At 42.9% G+C, this 20,329-nt stretch overlaps 1 long non-coding RNA gene across 1 annotated transcript in view; it reads left to right on the top strand.

The window, feature by feature from the left end:
• LOC145516767 (uncharacterized) overlaps positions 1-20,114 on the top strand; it is a 168,398-nt gene extending 148,284 nt beyond the window's left edge. The window contains exon 3 of the long non-coding RNA XR_014061747.1: positions 16,724-20,114. This is a non-coding gene — a long non-coding RNA (uncharacterized LOC145516767). The remainder of the gene's footprint in view (positions 1-16,723) is intronic.
• The last annotated feature ends 215 nt before the right edge of the window (positions 20,115-20,329 follow it).

The following is a 20,329-nucleotide window of genomic DNA, read 5'->3' on the forward strand; positions in this document are numbered from 1 at the left end:
TTGATTGGACCATGGGTACCCAGATATTTGGTAAAATGTTATTCTGGGTGTAATTGTCAGGGTGTTTTTGGATGAGACTAAACATTAAAATCTGCAGATTAAGTAAAGCAGATTGTCCTAACCAATGTGAGTGAATGTTATCCAATTAGTTTAAGGTCTGAATAAAAAAAAAAGGCTGACCTCCTCTGAATAAGAAAGAATTCTTTTTGCCTGGTTGTCTTTGGGCTCAGATATTGGAATTTCCGCCCCCCCAGTCTTTGGACCACAATAGGAACATTAGTTCTTCCTGGGTCTCCAGTCTGCCAGCTTTCAGGCTGAAAACCATTGGCTCTTCTGGTTCTTAGGTCTTCAAACTCTGATAGATCTAAATTGACAGTTCTCCTAGGTCACCAGCTTGCTGACACTTTGCAGATCTTGAGACTTGTTTCCATAATCATGTGGGCTAATTCCTTATAATAATTCTCTCTCTAACTTATACATATATAGTGACTCAGACAGTAAACATCTGCCTACAATGGGGGAGCCCCGGGTTCAATCCCTGGGTCAGGAAGATCTCCTAGAGAAGGAAATGGCAACTCACTCCAGTATTCTTGCCTGGAAAATCCCATGGACGGAGGAACCTGGTAGGCTATAGTCCATGCGGTCGCAAAGAGTCGCAGAGTTGGACACGACTGAGTGACTTCATTTTCTTTCTTTCGTTCACTTTCTATGGTTTATACATATATACATTTTGTTTTTCTACATGCATAAATTACATGTTTTTGTACATCTAAATCATATATATATATAAATTCATGTCCAACTCTTTGCAATCCCATGGACTGTAGCCCGCCAGGCTTCTCTGTCCATGGGGATTCTCCATGCAAGAATACTGGAGTGGGTTGCTATGCCCTCCTCAGGGGATCTTCCTAACCCAGGGATTGAACCCAGGTCTCCCACATTGTAGGCAAACTCTTTACCATCTGAGTCACTAGGGAAGTCCAAATTATACATATTTGCACACATATATAAATAATATGTATGTATGTATATATATATATATAAAATTAGATTTATAATTATACCTATGAAATTTATAATAATGTAAGTATAAAAAACATATGCACTATTTGTTACTCTGAAAAAACTTGATTAATACTCCAGGAGAAGTTTCCATCTGTGTTGAGTGAATCTCATCATTCAATCCACTAAGATTAGAGTCAGCAAACTATGGTCTCCATCTGTTTTTGTAAGTTAAGTTTTACTGGAACACAGCCACGCCCACTTGTTTATGTACTGTCCATAGCTGCCTTCACACTACATTGACGGAGGTGAGCAGGTTATGGCAGAGACCATCTGTCCTGCAAAGTGCAAAACACTTGATTTCTAGCTTTTTCAGGAAAATGTTTGCTGACTTCTGCTCTAGGATATAGCTGTTCAGTCGCCTCACCTACTCACACTACTTTTTGTAATTTGCTTCTTTTCTTAATTGTCCACCTCTAAAATGTGGGCCATGTCCATCTCTGAACTTGGAGGCTTTAGCTCCAAGCTGGTTTCTGCCATGCCATCTAGGAATTGCTGCATTTAAGGAGATGGACTGTTTCTAGAGCCATTTGCTGAGTGGTCTAGATTTGGTGCTTCCCTGGTGGCTCAGATGGTAAAGAATCTGCCTTCAGTGCAGGAGACGAGGTTTGATCCCTGGGTGGGGAAGATTGCCTGGGGTAGGGAATGGCAACCCACTCCAGTATTCTTGCCTGGAGAATTCCATGGGCAGAAGATCCTGGCGGGCTATGGTTCATGGGGTTGCAAAGAGTTGGATACCACTGAGCGACTAACGGTTTCACTAGATTTCCAGGTTCTGCCACTATCAACTACAGATGGAAATATTTAGGTGAGATGTAAGAAAGAAATTCTCAGTGATGTTGGTACCTTTGGGCATCAGTACTGTCAGGATTTTGGAAACTTTACCCAGAGAACCTAGAGAATAGGGGTAACCTGATCATTTAACTCAGGTGAGATTCTGTTCTGAGCTGGAAGGATGGATTAGATCTGTGGTTTCTGAAACATGGTATGGTTTGCATCCAGTGAAGAGAATGTAAGATAACTTTAGATGATATGTGGGTCAACATTTCTTATTTTAATATTAATATCCTAATTTTAATGAATTAAATAAACATTCCAACTTTAATGTGTATTTTAAAGAGGTAAAACCAGCACATCTAAGCTCTAGTTTTATGATCACTATTACTTAGGATAGGGCTAAAGAAAAGCAAATCAATGAGTTGATTTAAGGGAAATATTAAATGAATAAAATTACAGGTATTATGCAGCAATGGCAAAAACTGCAAAAGTGGAGCTCAAATGACAGAGATTGGGAAAACACTGACTGGACTCAGTGACAAAGTTACTGCCTTTGTCTCTTGCTGTCATGACCTCTGTAAGAATTTCAACACAATTTAGATCTTTAAGGTCTCTTTCTTCTACCCACTATTGGTGTGATGCAAGAGATTTTTCCGGGCTAACGTGATTTTCAGGTATTTGGTGCAGAGGCCCTGCAGCCTGACCCGGGTAATAGAGTTCATCTCCCCAGCAGCCCAGGCAACTTATCATCTGTGCCTGATGCGTGGCCACTGATGAAGATGGAATGGTCGGGCCAGCAGTGTTATTAACGCCAGTGCCGCATCCGTGAGCATCTGCAAGTGAAACTGAGTGAGATGCCCTTCACTTAAACCCACGAGGACAATGAAAGGCAGTGTGCCGCTTGGCTGGGAGCCAGAAGCCGGCCTGCTGTCAGAGTAAAGAAATTCATTAGAGGGGAGCTTGTAGCAAGGACTGAAGAGAAAAAGGAAGAGGGGGTGGGTGTTGATGGAGCAACGGCAAATTAAAACTTTGTCCCTTGCTCCAATATGCACTTCGGTCCCTGCTTCTTGAGGGGATTTATGATGTAGTGGCCCACGAGAGGGGCTTTCAAATGCCTGTGATCATCCAGCCATACCAAACCCCCTTCCATGCCTGCAGGCCTTGTTTACTTTCTGGAGTCAGAAGAGGGGGCTGCCATGACGCCTTTGTGCAGATGGAAGAATTCTGAATGGGAAGACCTGCTGCCAACAGCTAATGAAGGTCCCTGAAGTCCACAACAGAGGGTAAAATGATAGTCTGTGATCCACTGGTCAGAATTTGCAAATTTAAGGTGTGAGGCTGGTCACATAGCCTGAAGTGGGCCAGGAGCAGGTGGCACTGGGAAGAGGTGGAGACTACAGCAGCCTGGGAGCGTCATGTCCTATTTAAAGGGGGAATCACTTTGGGCACCAGCCTTTGTTTTGATGAGGAAATCCAGGTCCTTGTTTCTAGATGGCTGAAGTCTCTGCACGTATGCATGCTAAGTCACTTCAGTCGTGTTCGACTCTTTGCAACCCCATGGACCGTAGCCCACCAGGCTCCTCTGTCCGTGGGATTCTCCAGGCAAGAATACTAGAGTGGGTTGCCATTTCCTCCTTCAGGGGATCTTCTCGACCCAGGGATCAAACCCGCATCTCTTGTGTCTCCTGCATTGGCAGGTGGTTCTTGACCACTAGCTCCACCTGGAAAGCCCCTGAGGTTTCTAGATGTGGATAGGTTAAAAATACACAAAACCTCTCATCTTAAAAATATTTAACTAAATTTCTAAAAACATTTTTGAAAGAGAAAAGAAAAGGAAAACACTAGACTGATAAAACCCATAGTTTGTGGGTCTCTGGTAAGTAGAATAATCCCCTCAACAAAGATATCTGAGTCTTAATTCCCAGGATCTGTGAATGTGCTTTGTTACATGGCAAATGGGCTTCCCAGGTGGTGCTAGTAGTAAAAAATCTGCCTTTCAATGCAGGAGACACAAGAGACTCAGGTTCAATCCCTGGGCTGGGAAGATAACCTGGAACAGGAAATGGTACTCCACTCCAATATTCTTGGTTGGAAATTTCCATGGGCAGATGAGCCTGGTGGGCTATAGTCTGTGGGGCCACAAGGAATTGGACACAACTGAGCGACTGAGCACCACCACAAATGAGATACAGATGGAATTAATTTGCTAATCAGCTGACTTTAAGATGGGGAGATTAGCTTGAATTATCCTCATGGTCTCAATACAATCACAATTGTCCTTAAAAGTGGACAGAGGAGGCTAAAGAGTCTGTGTCAGAGTGATAAGATATGAGAATGAGTCAGTGCAGTGTTGCTGCTTTGAAGTTGGAAGGGAACCACGAGCCAAGGAGTGTGGGTGGCCGCTGGAAGGTGGAAAGGTCAAGGAAACAGATCCTCTTGTAGATTTTATGGAAAGGGAATCAGTTCTGCTGACCCTTGATTTTAGCCCAATAAGACCCATTTTAGATGCCTCAGCAACAGAAGTGTAAGGTGATAAGTCTGTGTTCTTTTTTTTTTTTAAGTCTGTGTTCTTTAAACCACCAAACTTGTTACAGCAGCAAAAGAAAACTAATACAGCCTCTATTTTCAAACTCCAATAAGGAGAATGAAAGGCAAGTCTAGTCAAAGTGGAGAAATGCTATGGTCCTCTATTTGCCCTTCATCATAATGAGGGAAGGACAGAGAGAATGAATGCTAGGCTTGGTTCCTTGAATTCCTCAGTGACTATTTTGATGAAAAAATACCTGCCTAGTTAAGCAAATGCATTTGATCTTTTAATTCTGAGATACACTGGCCTGTCCTGGGGACAGTTTTGGAGCAGTGATCCACGGGCTTTCTAGGTCAGTACACCTATGCCAAAGCCTTTGACTGTGTGGATCACAATAAACTGTGGAAAATTCTGAAAGAGACGGGAACACCAGACCACCTGATATGCCTCTTAAGACATCTGTATGCAGGTCAGGAAGCAATAGTTAGAACTGGACATGGAACCACAGACTGGTTCCAAATAGGAAAAGGTGTTCGTCACGGCTGTATATCGTCACCCTGCTTATATAACTTATATGCAGAGTACATCATGAGAAATGCTGGGCTGGAGGAAGCAAAGGCTGGAATCAAGATTGCCAGGAGAAATATCAATAACCTCAGATATGCAGATGACACCACCCTTATGGCAGAAAGTGAAGAAGAACTAAAGAGCCTCTTGATGAAAGTGAAAGAGAAGAGTGAAAAGCTGGCTTAAAGCTCAACATTCAGAAAACTAAGATCATGGCATCTGGTCCCATCACTTCATGGGAAATAGATGGGGAAACAGTGGAAACAGTGGTAGACTTTATGGTTTGGTAACTGTAGCCATGAAATTAAAAGATGCTTACTCCTTGAAAGAAAAGTTAGGACCAACCTAGACAGTGTATTAAAAAGCAGAGACATTACTTTGCCAACAAATGTCCATCTATTCAAGGCTATGGATTTTTCAGTAGTCATGTACAGATGTGAGAGTTGGACTATAAAGAAAGCTGATCGCCAAAGAATTGATGCTTTTGAACTGTGGTATTGGAGAAGACCCTTGAGAGTCCCTTGGACTGCAAGGAGATCCAACCAGTCCATCCTAAAGGAAATCAGTACAGAATATTTATCGGAAGGACTGATGTTGAAACTGAAACTCCAATACTTTGACCACTTTATGTGAAGAGCTGACTCATTAGAAAAGACCCTGATACTGGGAAAGATTGAAGGCAGGAGGAGAAGGGGATGACAGAGGATGACATGGTTGGATGGCATCACTGACTCAATGGACATGAGTTTGAGTAAGCTCTGGGAGTTGGTGATGGACAGGGAGGCCTGGCATGCTGCAGTCCATGGGGTTGCAAAGAGTCGGACACGACTGAGCAACTGAACTGAACACCTAGTTTGGAGACTAGGTGGTGGAGACCCTCAGTGCTCCCCAATAAACTGTGAGATTGACTGTTTTTCTCAGTCTCCCTTGAAGTTGGTTCAGGGCTACATGGCCAGTGGGATGTAGACAGAAGTGATATAGGCTACTCCCAGGCCTGACCCTTCAGTGAATCCACAGGATCTCTTTCTCTTTTCCTGTCCATGGTGACCCTGTAGTCCATTTTCCCAGATGATTTAGCTACAATGTGGAGGAGGGCTGTCCCATATATGTTCTGAGCAAGGAATAAACTCTCGTTTTGTTGAATTACTAAGATTTTAGGATTGTCTGTGGCAACATTCGGAGAAGGCAATGGCACCCCACTCCAGTACTCTTGCCTGGAAAATCCCATGGATGAAGGAGCCTGGTAGGCTGCAGTCCATGGGGTCGCTAAGAGTTGGACACAACTGAACGACTTCACTTTCCCTTTTTCCTTTCATGCACTGGAGAAGGAAATGGCAACCCACTCCAGTACTCTTGCCTGGAGAATCCCAGAGATGGCAGAGCCTGGTGGGCTGCCGTCTATGGGGTTGCATAGAGTCGGACATGACTGAAGCGACTTCGCAAGCAAGCAAGCAAGCAAACAAGCATGGCAACATTACTTATCAGTTATTAAATCCAAAGTGGACAAAAAATCTGCTTTGGGGGCATGAATATGGAAAGATAAGTGATAAGTTGGAATCCGGGAGAGAAGATGTGTGATGGTTCAGAGTGGAACCATGTTTTTCCAAGTGTAATCTGTTAACCATTAATGATAACTGAGCATATGTAGATGGTAAACTTTAAAAATTTTAATGGGTAAGTGTTTATTTGACTATGTAGTAGAAAAAATTTTACCCAACATCAATGTCTACCCCGTAATTTCATAATTTTTGCTTAGGAGGCAATTAGAAGTGGACTTATAAAAAATTTAAATAACAAATATACAAGTGGTATATAAGGATGGAATAAAAATATGAAGGTGGAAATAACTAAAATTTAGGGGCCATGAAAATATGCCATAGGAAAATTGAGGAGGCTTGGAATATATCTGAAAAGAATAGAGAGCTGTCATGGCTTTTGCTGTGGGAAGTCATATATTCAGCTAGAAAATTCTAGGAATTAAGGGGGACCTAAAACTATCAGCTCCTTGCTGCCTTTATAATGATGTCCAACTTCCTTGGCCTGGCATTCAAAACTTTCTAGATTTCTAGTGTCTAATAGTAATTTAACTTGTTTGTTTAATTTCTATTGGCTGGAATTTTATTAAGGATTTTTGCATCTATGTTCATCAGTGATATTGGCCTGTAGTTTTCTTTTTTTGTGGCATCTTTGTCTGGTTTTGTAATTAGGGTGATGGTGGCCTCATAGAATGAGTTTGGGAGTTTACCATCTTCTGCAATTTTCTGGAAGAGTTTGAGTAGCAGCCACTATGGAGAACAGTGTGGAGATTCCTTAAAAAACTGGGAATAGAACTGCCATATGACCCAGCAATCCCACTGCTGGGCATACACACCGAGGAAACCAGAATTGAAAAAGACACATGTACCCCAATGTTCATCGCAGCACTGTTTACAATAGCCAGGACATGGAAGCAACCTGGATGTCCATCATCAGACGAATGGATAAGGAAGCTGTGGTACATATACACAATGGAATATTACTCAGCCATTAAAAAGAATACATTTGAATCAGTTCTATTGAGATGGATGAAACTGGAGCCCATTATACAGAGTGAAGTAAGCCAGAAAGAAAAACAACACCAATACAGTATACTAATGCATATATATGGAATTTGAAAGATGGTAACGATAACCCTATATGCGAGACAGAATAAGAGACGCAGATGCATAGAACAGTCTTATGGACTCTGAGGGAGAAGGTGAGGGTGGGACGTTCTGAGAGAATAGCATTGAAACATGTATATTATCCTATGTGGAACAGAACACCATTCCAGGTTCGACGCATGAGACAAATGCTCAGGGCTGGGGCAATGGGATGACCCAGAGGGATGGGATGGGGAGGGAGGTGGGAGGGGAGTTCAGGATGGAGAACACATGTAAACCCATGGCTGATTCATGTCAGTGTATGGCTAAAACCACTACAATATTGTAAAGTAATTAGCCCCCAACTAAAATAAATAAATTTATTAAAAAAAAAATTTCTATTGGCTGTTGTGTATGATTCCACAACTTAATTCCACTCAACTTGTAAGCCGCAGCTCAAATTTCATCCTCCATGAAGCTTTACCTTATTGTCCCTTACCCCAATAAAAGTGATCTCACCCTCTTGAAAAGCCCTAGACCACCTATTCCTGATACTAACCAGACATACAATCCTAAAGTCATTTCTGTGAGCATCTTTTCTTCCCATTTAAATTCTAAGCTCCTGGACAAGACTAATCTTATTCTTACACTATTTCTTTGACTCTTTCATACTTCCTGATAATTTTCAGTAACACACAATCAATATGTTGTAAATTTTGTTGTAAAACATCTGTTTCTCATGCTTCAGAGATTTTCAAAGTATAAGCCAAGAATTGCAAGGTATGATAGAATTGAGCTGTCCTATGGCATGAGGATAATTTAACGAGCTTTCTGTTTGATGAAACTTCTAGGTTCTAAGGAAGGTATCTATTGGGAATTACATGAGGTTTGCTGTTAGCTGGTTTATTATAATGGTCATGTTGTTGAAATGTTTTCAGGCAGGATGTTAAAGTAATGGTAGCTGCTAAAGTAAGTAGGCTTCAAAATTAAATAATAGAATTTGATTTCCCACTTATATAATAGTCAAAGGAAGTCAGCTTTCTTCAACACACGTATCCAGGTTCCTTTCATCATACGGCTCAGCCATTCTGTAAGCCCTGTTGTCATCTGCATCCAACTGGCAGAAGATGAAAGGGAATGTGAAGCAGGTACTACCACTTATTAAAAACTCTGATTAGGAAATGAGATACATGATTCTAACTTGAAGTCCATGGGTGAAAACTGGTCATGTGGTCACATCTAGATGTCAAGGGGCCAGGAAAATGTCATCTCTTTGTGAAATTATGGATTGGAGGGTGTGAACTCTACTTGGATGGTTGACTGTTTCTGGTACACAGCTGGGTCAGCCCGCCAGCTGCCTTCCAAGTTTAGCCACCAATTAATTTGACAAGGAAATGTGGAAATTTGAGAAATAATTGGAACAACAGAGGAAAAATGGTAGAATAAGATGACCCGAAAAATAAGTGAAATGGAAACAAAGCCCATCTGGGTCCCTAAACAACTGTCTTCATCTTTTAGGAGATGGAGAGAAGCTAGCATAGATGCCGGAGAAGGCTATGGCACCCCACTCCAGTATTCTTGCCTGGAAAATCCCATGGATGGAGGAGCCTGGTGGGCTGCCGTCTATGGGGCCGCACAGAGTCGGACACGACTGAAGTGACTTAGCAGCAGCAGCAGCAGCGTAGATGCTGGAATTCAGGTGTGCTGGCTTCTGGAATGGGGAAGTGTGGGTGCAGGGCGACTTTTTTTTTTTTTTTGGCAATGTGAATATGTTTTAAAACCTTTGTGCTTTGTTTTATTTAAAAATTTTTAACCTTTTTATTTTATGTGGAGTAGAGTTGATTAGCAACACTGTGTTAATTTCAGGTGTACAGCAAAATGATACAGTTGTTCACATACCTGTTCTTTTTCAAGTTCTTTTCCCATTTAGGATGTTACATAATCTGTGTGCTTCTAAGAGTTGCTTTGGGATTCTGGCTGAGTGGAGAAGTCACACTGCCAGTCCCTTTCATCTGGACTGCTGGCCAGTTTATGCTTCTTCCCCCTCTACTGGACGTGGGCGAGAACCCACAGCGCTGGCTTTAGGTAGAATGCTTCTTTTTTGTTGTTGTTGGATTTTCACTTGCTCCCCTATTTGAACGTAGAATAATTTGGAATAATAGAGAATATTATCACTTAACAGGCTGGAAAAGTGAGTCATGGAAATGCCCCAAGCTCTCATGAGTGAGTCAGGACTAGACCCTTAATCCTCTAACTCTAGATCCAAGGCCCATTGCATTATAATGCAGTCTCCCCTCTGGGAAACAGTTGGCTTTAGGTAAAGAGGAGAAGGTCAGTTCTGTCCTTCAGTCTTCCAGGTTCATTTTTCTAAGACCTTTTGCCTTCTTGGTTCCTAACGTCAATCCAGACTTGCTCTGATCTCCTTGGTTGTGCTGACTTGTGCCTGTCCTGAAGGTATTGGCATCTTTTTCTAGGTTAAATAGAAAGAGATGTGGCTCTACCAGTGGCACCCTGTGGGAGAATATTGGTGAATATGAGGGCCTGTGGCAGCACCTGGGAAACACGATTAGACAATCACACGCTCCATAAAGCCAGTCCTGGCTTCAGCCAGCATTGCTGTAACCGTCTCCTTTTGCCAGAGCATGAATCACACAGGTCAGATTTTAGAGCTTCAAAGGCTTTTAGAAATCACCCAATCTAGCTATTTATGTTTCGGTAATAAATATATGAGTACCTGAAAAGATGCTTACTCCCACTAGCGAGCAGAGCAGTACAATTAGAGTAAGAAAACAAAGTTTTCCTCTGTCAGGTTGGCAAAAACAGAACCATACCCCGTGTTACCAGAGAGGTGAACAAATTGTCTCTCGCCTACACTGTTGGATGAGTATGGATTGATAACAACTTTTGGGGGGCACTCGAGCACATTTCAAAGCAAAACTTGAAATAATAAAAAATTAAAAAGCAATGTAAAAGGCAAAAAAAAAAAAAGCAAAATATTAAAAGCAAAAATTAAAGGGACATAGTAATTTCAAGTGCAAGAATCCCTATATTTATGGAGGTGCACAAAATTAGATGTTCATAAATGATTAATTGTGATTAATTGTGATTATAAAAGATAAATGGAGAAAACCTGAATGTATTTCAATAGAGGAAATGTTGAATTAATTATGGAAAATCTATGTTGCTATTTTGTGTAATTTTGCATAGCTTTTAAAAAGAATGAATTAGAAATGTGAAATGATACAGCTGTTTTGGGAAGCACTTGGCAGTTCCTCAAAAAGTTAAAGAATTATCATATGGCCCAGCAGGATATAACCAATAATATTGAAAGTCTATGTCCACACAATACTTGTACACAAATGTTTGTAGCAGCATTATTCATAATAGCCAACAAGGTGAAACTGGGCTTCCCAGGTGGCTCAGTGGGTAAAGAATCTGCCTGCGGTACAGGAGATATAGGAAATACGGGTTCGATCCCTGGGTTGGGAAAATCTCCTGGAAGAGAGCATGACAACCCACTCTGGTATTCTTGCCTGGAAAATCCACGGACAAAGAAGCCTGCGGGTTATGGTCCATAGGATCACAAAGAGTCCTACGTGACTGAAGCACCTGAGCATGCAGGCACAAGTGGAAACAACCCAAATGTCCATCAGCTATTGAATGGGTAAGCAAAAGGTGGTATATCCATACAATGGAATGTTGCTCAGGTGTAAACAGAAGTGATGTACTGATTCTTGCTATAATGTGGTTGAGCTTTGGAAACATTACACTAAGTGTAAAAAGCTGGACATACAAGTTCATGGATTGATTATATGATTCTATTCATATCAAATGTCAAATAAGAGGCTATGAAAAATATGTTGATAGTTTCCAGGGACTGGGGAAAGGGAAGTAATAGCTGTTGCTGCTAAGTCGCTTCAGTCGTGTCCGACTCTGTGCGACCCCACAGATGGCAGCCCACCAGGCTCTGCCATCCCTGGGATTCTCCAGGCAAGAACACTGGAGTGGGTTGCCATTTCCTTCTCCAGTGCATGAAAGGGAAAAGTGAAAGTGAAGTTGGTCAGTCATGTCCGACTCTTAGCGACCCCACGGACTGTAGCCTACCAGGCTCCTCCATCCATGGGATTTTCCAGGCAAGAGTACTGGAGTGGGGTGCCATTGCCTTCTCCGAAGTAATAGCAGGTGACTGCTAATGAATACAGATAGGGTTTCTTAGGGCAGTGATGAAAATATTCTAGAATTAGATAGTGGTGATGGTTACACAATGTTGTGAACAATATGTACTGAAACCACTGAGTTGTAAACTTTAAAAGGGTGAATTTTATGGTATGTGAACTGTATCTTTAAAAAAAAGAGAAATTCTGTTTGTCTGAAATAGAGGGGTGTCCCTGATACATTGTAGGTTTCAAGAACAAGTTGTTGAACAATATATAGGTTATTTTTTTTATTGGAATATAGTTGGTTTACAATGTTGTATTAGTTTCAAGTATACAGGGAAATGCTTCAGATATATATCTCTATATATTCTTTTCTAGATTCTTTTCCCTTATAGGTTATTACAAAATATTGAGTATAGTTCCCTGTGCTATACAGTAGGTCCTTGTTATTTATCTATTTTATATATGGTAGTGTGTATGTGTTAATCTCAAACTCCTAATTTATTCTTCCCCCAGTCCCCACTTCTCCTTTGGTAACCATTACTTTGTTTTCTATGTCTGTGGAGCTTTATAGCTTATTTTTATTACAACAAAACACACTCTTATGAGTTTTGGTTCAACCGGAAAAACAAAAAGTCCTATAAATATTTAAAAGCGAGAAAATTTTACACAGGGAATTGATTACAAAGGTGAAAAGCACGCTTACACTGGAGAGGCAGAGTGAGGAGAGTATTCTTGCCAGAGTTACTCATGTACATGGCGAGCCTGTCTCATGGGAGCTGAACCCATGGAGGAGTTGCAGCCGCTATAGAGAAGCCATAGGAAGCAGGATGAGGGGGAGAAATACCCTTTTCTTCTCTCCTCCTCCTGCTGTCCAGTATTCCCCTATCTTAGCCTATTGGTCACATCTACTCAGAAGCCAGGGGAAAGAGAGTCTGAGAAATGTAGTTCCCGGAAGCACAGAACAGAGCAGAAGAGCAACGGGGAGTGTCTATGAAGCAATCAGGCGTGGACCTCCACACTGTATCTCTTTTGCAATCTGGTGTCCATACTCATCTGCCTGACTTGAGACATGTCGTATAAGCCAAAATGTTCTCACCCTCTCAACAAGGGGAGACTTGAAGTCACTTCATTGTCATCACCTGCTTCAAGCACATAGCTTCTGGTTGATAGCATCCTTCCCAAATGTCTGGGTGTGGGTTCTCACAGTCTGGTGGTCTGCTGAGTTAATTGTAAAGTTAAAACTTCTGACACTTGGTGTAAAAAATAAGAGAACAGAAAAAAAAAAAAGAATTGAACGATAGAAATGTAATAAAATATCATAGCTGCTAAAGCCATCATCAGGCTTCCCTGATAACTCAGGGAAAAATCCACCTGCAATGCAGGAGACCCCAATTTGATACCTGGGTCGGGAAGATCCACTGGAGAAGGGATAGGCTACCCACTCCAGTATTCTTGGGCTTCCCTTGTGGCTCAGCTGATAAAGAATCCGCCTGTGAGGCAGGAGACCTGGGTTCGATCCCTGGGTTGGGAAAATCCCCCAGAGAAGGGAAAGGCTACACACTCCAGTATTCTGGCCTGGAGGATTAGGACTGTATAGTCCAAGGGGTCGCAGAGTTGGACATGACTGAGTGACTTTCACTTCACTTCACAAAGCCACCATCTCTGTCACTGGTCATGAGAGCACAGTTGATTTTATATCTTCCTCTTTCTTCCACTCATTCCCTTTTACCTTGCTGTTAGTCAGCACTCCACTTGGTTGGGGTTCTTGACCTGCTGGGGTGACTAAAATCACAATTCCTGGAGGTTCTGAGTCTTTAGTGACTGTGACTTTCGTGGATTTCTCTATTCTTCTATTTGGAAGTAATAAGCAGCATCTAAGATTATCCCTGGGCTCCTGTGATGGCCTCTTTGCCTCCACTGTGTGGAAGCAACCCAATATCCCCCTGATAATTGAAATCAACCCCATTTTCTGTTGATCCAGGAGCATGCAGAAATCCTACTAGCTAGCTGGCAGTCTCCTCGTCCTCTTCCCTGTGGAAGCAATCACTCCTTGGAACACCTCCAAGATTGCAGAGACAGTAAGCAAATCTCTGAGAATGGGTATAATAGTGAATGGAGCCAGTCCTCATCTCTTGGTTCCCAGATCTGTATGTTCTGATTGTAGAAGAAAGAGCAGTGACCATTTATTTCAGTTTAAAGCATATGTTGCATCCTCTGGGACAGTATCCTGCCTCACAGGGTATGGTATCCTATCTGACCCTGTGACTGAGTCTGTAACAACCCATTCTATCAGGCCAGCTTCTTCAGGGCATTTGAGAGATATGTCAAGGCCAGTGAATTTCATGGGTGTGAAGCCACTGCTGCATCCCCTTCACTATAAAATGTATTGCTTGTTCAGAATGTTGTATGAGATACCATCATAATAAATGAGGCATTCTCTAAATCCATGGACTGTGGTACTGACAGAAACATGCAGAGCTCATTATACTAGGGAAGTTTTAGTATCTTGATGTAATTGAATGTAAGCAGTTGAATCCAAGGCTCAGTCAACCAATCAAGAACACTGTTGGAGATATTTCTAGCTGCAGGAGCTAGAACATTATCTGGAATCTTGAATAAGAGTATCCTTATTGACAAATTTGGCCTCATCTAATTTTATTTTCTATTCTTAGGCTGTTAGCCTTAGAATCTGACTGCACAGTTGTTCTCCAGGTTTCTGCTCTTAAGAATTAGCAAGAGTATATAATTCCTTTGGGGTATAGGATGTCTTTCCCAGAGCACACCTTGCAATTCACCCCTTACAGTGGGATCGGATTCTACTTTTGGGTCCAGAGGCAGTAAGAACTAGTAGGAATGGGTCTTGAGAATACTATCCCATTGCAAAAGTTGCTTAAGGTAAGATCATTATTTTACATTATAGTGACTTTAAGCAAGGGAAGGATAGTTTCTAGAGATAAGGGAAGATGGACTGCCTGCAAGGTTCTAAGCATCGTCAAACTATGTAATATTCAAATGTCCTCCTCTCAAGACTCAGGATCTACTCCTTTACAACTAATGTTCTGACATTAATGTATGAGACATGGCTAGGTTTTGTACTCAACCTACAGTGTTATTTTGTGACATGTACTATGTGCTTCAGGACCAAATTTTCAGACAAATCTACCCAGTGAAGAAAGACAATGCCAAAGAATGCTCAAACTACTGCACAATTGCACTCATCTCACATGCTAGTAAAGTAATGCTCAAAATTCTCCAAGCCAGGCTTCAACAATACTTGAACTGCGAAATTCCAGATGTTCAAGCTGGTTTTAGAAAAGGCAGAGGAATCAGAGATCAAATTACCAACATGCTCTGAATCATCAAAAAAGCAAGAAAGTTCCAGAAAAACATCTACTTCTGCTTTATTGACTATGCCAAAGCCTTTGACTGTGTGGATCACAATAAACTGTGGAAAATTCTGAAAGAGATGGGAATACCAGACCACCTGACTTGCCTCTTGAGAAATCTGTATGCAGGTCAGAAGCAACAATTAGAACTGGACACGGAACAACTGACTGGTTTCAAATAGGATAAGGAGTATGTCATGGCTGTGTATCGTCACCCTGCTTATTTAACTTATATGCAGAGTACATCATGAGAAATGCTGGGCTGGATGAAGCACAAGCTGGAATCAAGATTGCCAGGAGAAATATCAATAACCTCAGATATGCGGATGACACCACCCTTATGGCAGAAAGTGAGGAGGAACTAAAGAGCCTCTTGATGAAAGTGAAAGAGGAAAGTGAAAGAGGGCTTAAAGCTCAACATTCAGGAAACTAAGATCATGGCATCTGGTCCCATCACTTCATGGCAAGTAGATGGGAAACAGTGGAAACAGTGGCAGACTTTATTTTTTTGGGCTCTGAAATCACTGCAGATGGTGACTGTAGCCATGATATTAAAAGACGCTTGCTCCTTGGAAGAAAGCTATGACCAACCTAGACAGTGTATTAAAAAGCAGAGACATTTCTTTGCCAACAAAGTTCTGTCTAGTCAAAGCTATGGTTTTTCCAGTAGTCATGTACAATGTGAGAGTTGGACTATAAAGAAAGCTGAGCGCGGAAGAATTGATGCTTTTGAATTGTGGTGTTGGAAAAGACTCTTGAGAGTCCCCGGGACTGCAAGGAGATCCAACCAGTCCATCCTAAAGGAGATCAGTCCTGGGTGTTCATTGGAAGGACTGATGCTGAAGCTGGAACTCCAATACTTTGGTCACCTGATGCAAAGAGCTGACTCATTTGAAAAGACTCTGATGCTGGGAAAGATTGAGGGCGGGAGGAGGAGGGGTCGACAGAGGATGAGATGGTTGGATGGCATCACTGACTCAATAGACATGAGTTTGAGTAAACTCTGGGAGTTGGTGATGGACAGGGAGGCCTGGCGTGCTGCGGTTCATGGGGTCGCAAAGAGTTGGACATGACTGAGCAACTGAACTTAACCCAGTGATTACTAGAAATAAGAGACATTTCTAAAGACGTCAAAGCATCTCAGTGGTTCTGTGCCTGACCTTATAGTTTCCTTTCTGGAAGCTCTCGGCACCTTTAGAAGCAGCTGACCACCTAACAGCTTACACCAGGTGAGTGCAGGGGTCATTTGACTTCCCAAAGCCTTGTCTTAACTGGCACATGATCCCAGGCAATCTTCAGCTGATAATTTAAGTGAAGATGTTGCCACTGCATGCCAGATATGACTTCCATTTCAAGGAGATCATCATTATATTAATGCTATAATAGGTGAACAATCCAAACCAGAATTCTACTTTGAAAACCTGTTTATATATATATATATATATATATATTAAAAAAAAATAATCCAAGAGCTATATCAACCAGGAGAATGAGAAACTTCTCTAGAACTTAAAATATACCAAATCTATAGTATGGTGAATACATTTAATGCTATTGAACTGCACATTCAGAAATGGTTAAGATGGTGTTATGAGTGAATCTAGTACAGCGAATTGGTTTCAGGAGATGGAAGAATGGAGAAGCCAATAGAAGATCTTGAGATCATCCAGGGATGAGCAACAGCAGGAAGCTGCCACCATCGCTCTGCTAGAGGAACAAGGGGAGAAGACAGCTGGACAGGCCTCCAAAATCAGAGTCACACTCTGGAGCCGAACCTGAGGGGCCTGGTCCTCCTGGAGGAGATGCCATAGGGAGCCGAGGAAGGCTTCCTCCTGCCTCCTCCCCTCCAGCCTTCCACCAGGACCTTCCCTGGCAGAGCTGACCGCAGATACAGAAGCAGAGCAGAGGAAGAAGAAACAGGCAGCTGACCTGCACACACGCCTCTTTGCAGTTATATGTAAAGGAAAAAAAAGTCTGGAAATGCACAGTCCAATAACAAAGCAGACTGCATCTCTCAGGAGGGTGCAGCCACTTCCAAACAGCCTTGCCCCTGGAGCAACTCCTGCCTTCGAGGAGAGGCCCCACTGTGTGCCAGGAGCAGAGGCAGCTCTGAGCAGATAGACGCAGTCAGCCCACAGCAAACCGTGAGAGGGTCTGGTCCCTCTAGGCAAATGGTCGTGACACTGTCTTCTGTGATCCTCCTGACACTGTCTTTCAGTCAGGAGGAGCAGGGGCCATGCTGGCAAAGCCCGAAGCAGAAGGGGAAGGCAGATGTGCTGAATGGTGAGTGGCGGTTTTTTGGGAGCACAGGCTGGGAGAAGAACAAGGGCTGGAAGGGGTGGGGAGTGAGCTGGCTGAATACAGACCTGCCCCTGTTAGTGTGTCAAATCCTCAGGAGGAGCCAGACAGCGGGGAGGCGGGGCAGGAGTCTGGAAGCCTCAGAATATTTTGGCTCCCCTTATATTTGACTCTGTCAGTTCCAACACGTTCACCCCAATCTGGCAGTCAATAGTGCTTTTTCCAGTAACACGAATCAAATATTCTATTGGGTCAGTGCAGAGCAGTCAGGAAGGGGCCCTGCTCAGGGAGCTGGGGGCATCACTGTTGTCAAACTGGTGCTTCACTGTCAAGTAGGCACAGGTCTGTCCACAAAGGCTCCGTTATTTAGTGACCCAGACTCGACCGTGAGGACAGCGGCAACTGTGCCCTTGTAATCGCTAGCCTTCGTTCTGCATGGATCAGCACTCTGCCTTCACTGAATTACGTAAATATTCATGTTTTTATATAACGATGAGGCAATTGCTTAAACAGAATACATAGTTTTTTGGTGGCTCTTTGTCTGCTGCCTGTAAGGGGTCAAGGGCATGGCAACCTTCAAGTACTTTGCCATCCTGGGAGTGCCCACGACAGGGCAGGGTCTGAAGAGCAAGAAGGAGTCCCCTCACTCTGACAGGCCCGTGGGATAGCTCCAGCGGCTTCGTCATTAGTATTCTGGCCCAGTGCTCCCCTGTTGCTGGCCAGGAGATGAGGTGAGTGCAGACGGTTGCATGGGCAGGAGGTGTGCCTTCCCATGCCAACCGGAGGTTTGGAGGAGGAGTGGCTGGTCCTCGGGCCCCGGGAAGAACAGGGGAGGCATGGTCCAGACTCTTCCAAGCCCGCAGTGCTGGGCTACCGAGGCTGGCCATTGAGGCCTGCCCATCTGCCACCCCACCTTGGTTTTAATGGAAACTGTCCATGTGCTGCTGCTCATTCCTAATTATCTGCTCCGGCCTGGCTGGCCGATGTGTTTATTTTGCGGCTGCCAGACTGGTGGAGATGGCTCTTTCATAAAGAATCACACCCCTTTCAAGTTGAGTTTCCTTTTTGCCCATCATTTGTTTTTGCAAACATTTCAGGATTAATTGAACACTCTTCCCTCTTCCAACCAAAACACATGGTCGCGTTCCCTGTGCAATATGGCAGTCTTGGCATTTGATCATCTCCGCACGCTTTCATTTCTGACTCCCCAGTGCTGACAAAAGGCGGGTCTCAAGTAACCTCAGACCGCTGACTTGGAGAAAATTGAGTTTCATTTAAGATTAGCCTCTTCAGTTTCTGTCTCTGAAAAGCTCATTTTCTATAAATTTAGGTTTTGGAATCCGCAGGCTCACCTTGAATGTGCAACTGCATATCTTTTGCTCATCTTTTTAATTATAACTATGGGTTTGGAAGCTTCACACAATATGTCATGTTTTGAGTAAGGAAAGAAGGAGGAAAGGGTTCTGGGCAGACTTTAAAAAGTGTCGGGTAAAAATTGTTCTTCCCTAACATGATTTTGCTATTAAGACCCCATTGGAAAAAGAAAAGCTAGGAGTTGAAATGATTGTCTTTCTTATTTCTGCTATTGCACACTTCATTTTAAAAGGCAAAACAAAGATTAAAACTCTATCAATTCCATTATCATTCTCTTCCTCTGTCTAGGGTTGCTTAATCCTGGCTGCTCAGAAGAATCACCGGGGGTTTAATTTCACCCATATATGACGTCAGAATAACCGCCTTCCAGAGATGTCCGTGTCCTAATCCCTAGGACCCATTACCTTCCCTGTGATTAAGTTAAGATCTCATGGTATAGAGTTGTCCTGAATTATCCAGGTAATCATGGGGGTCTTTAAAAGTGGGTAAAGGTCTCAGAAGAAGAGGGTAAGAAGGAGATGCTACTATGGAAGAAACAGAGAGAAGCAACATTGTTGGCTTTGAAAATGGATGAAGGGGGCCTTTAGAAGCTGCAAAAGGTAAGAAAACAGATTTTTCCTGGAGTCTCTAGAAGAAACGGAGCTCTGTTGATACCTTCAGTTTGGTCTGGTGAGACCCTGGAGGACTTCTGACCCACAGAACTGTGAGATATTTGTATTGCTTTAAGCCACTAAGTTTGTGGCCATTTGTTCCAGTAGCAAGATGAAACAAACACGTCGTGTAAATTTGCCTTTGGAGACAGGGCTCTGCAGGTGATTCTTGTACAGTGGGTTTGAGTGCCCATGGGCTGTACTGTGTCCCTTTCCTCACACCTACTTTCCCCCTTGGTCCACTGCAATCTGGCCCCTAATCCAGTAATATCTGGACTCTTCTTACACACCAGCCACCTCTTGTTGACAAATTGAGTGGACACTACGCCCTACTTATGTTACTCCATGTTTGATACCACTGGGCCACTTCCTCATGCCGAAGCAGCTCCTTTTGGCTTCCCAGATACCACTCATCTGTTTTCCCTCTTACCTCCCGACTATCTTTGTGATTCTCTTGGCTACTGCTTTTCTTCAGCCCATTCTTGAGTGTCAGTGCTGTGAGGGTTTGATCCTAGGGTCTGGCCTCTTCTTGCTCTGTATGGTATTCTTGGGATGTTTCATCTATCACTTTGGCTTCTGTACATGGTGATGGGTACCCAAGCTCAATTATCTTCCCTAACTTTCAAAACCATGCATTCAACAATCTACTTCAAACTCAACATGTCCAGCCACCTTAACTTCATTTTCCCACCTTAATTCCCTTTCTCTGTATGTGGCTTTCTTGTCCTTGCCGTAACTGAAGTCAGAATCCTGGGAGTCATCCTGTCTCCTCCTGCCCCCTCACCTCCTCCTCTCCTAGTGCAACTAATCATGTCTCTTTATCTATTCAGTACCATCCTGGTTCTGGCTACTTTGATCTCTCCCTGAGTTATTGTGATGGGAAAAGCCACGTCTCAAAAATAAAAAT

The sequence above is a fragment of the Giraffa tippelskirchi genome, chromosome 8 (assembly GCF_054371585.1).
Source record: "Giraffa tippelskirchi isolate mGirTip1 chromosome 8, T2T-mGirTip1v1.2.pri, whole genome shotgun sequence".
NCBI classification, from domain to species: Eukaryota; Metazoa; Chordata; class Mammalia; order Artiodactyla; family Giraffidae; genus Giraffa; species Giraffa tippelskirchi.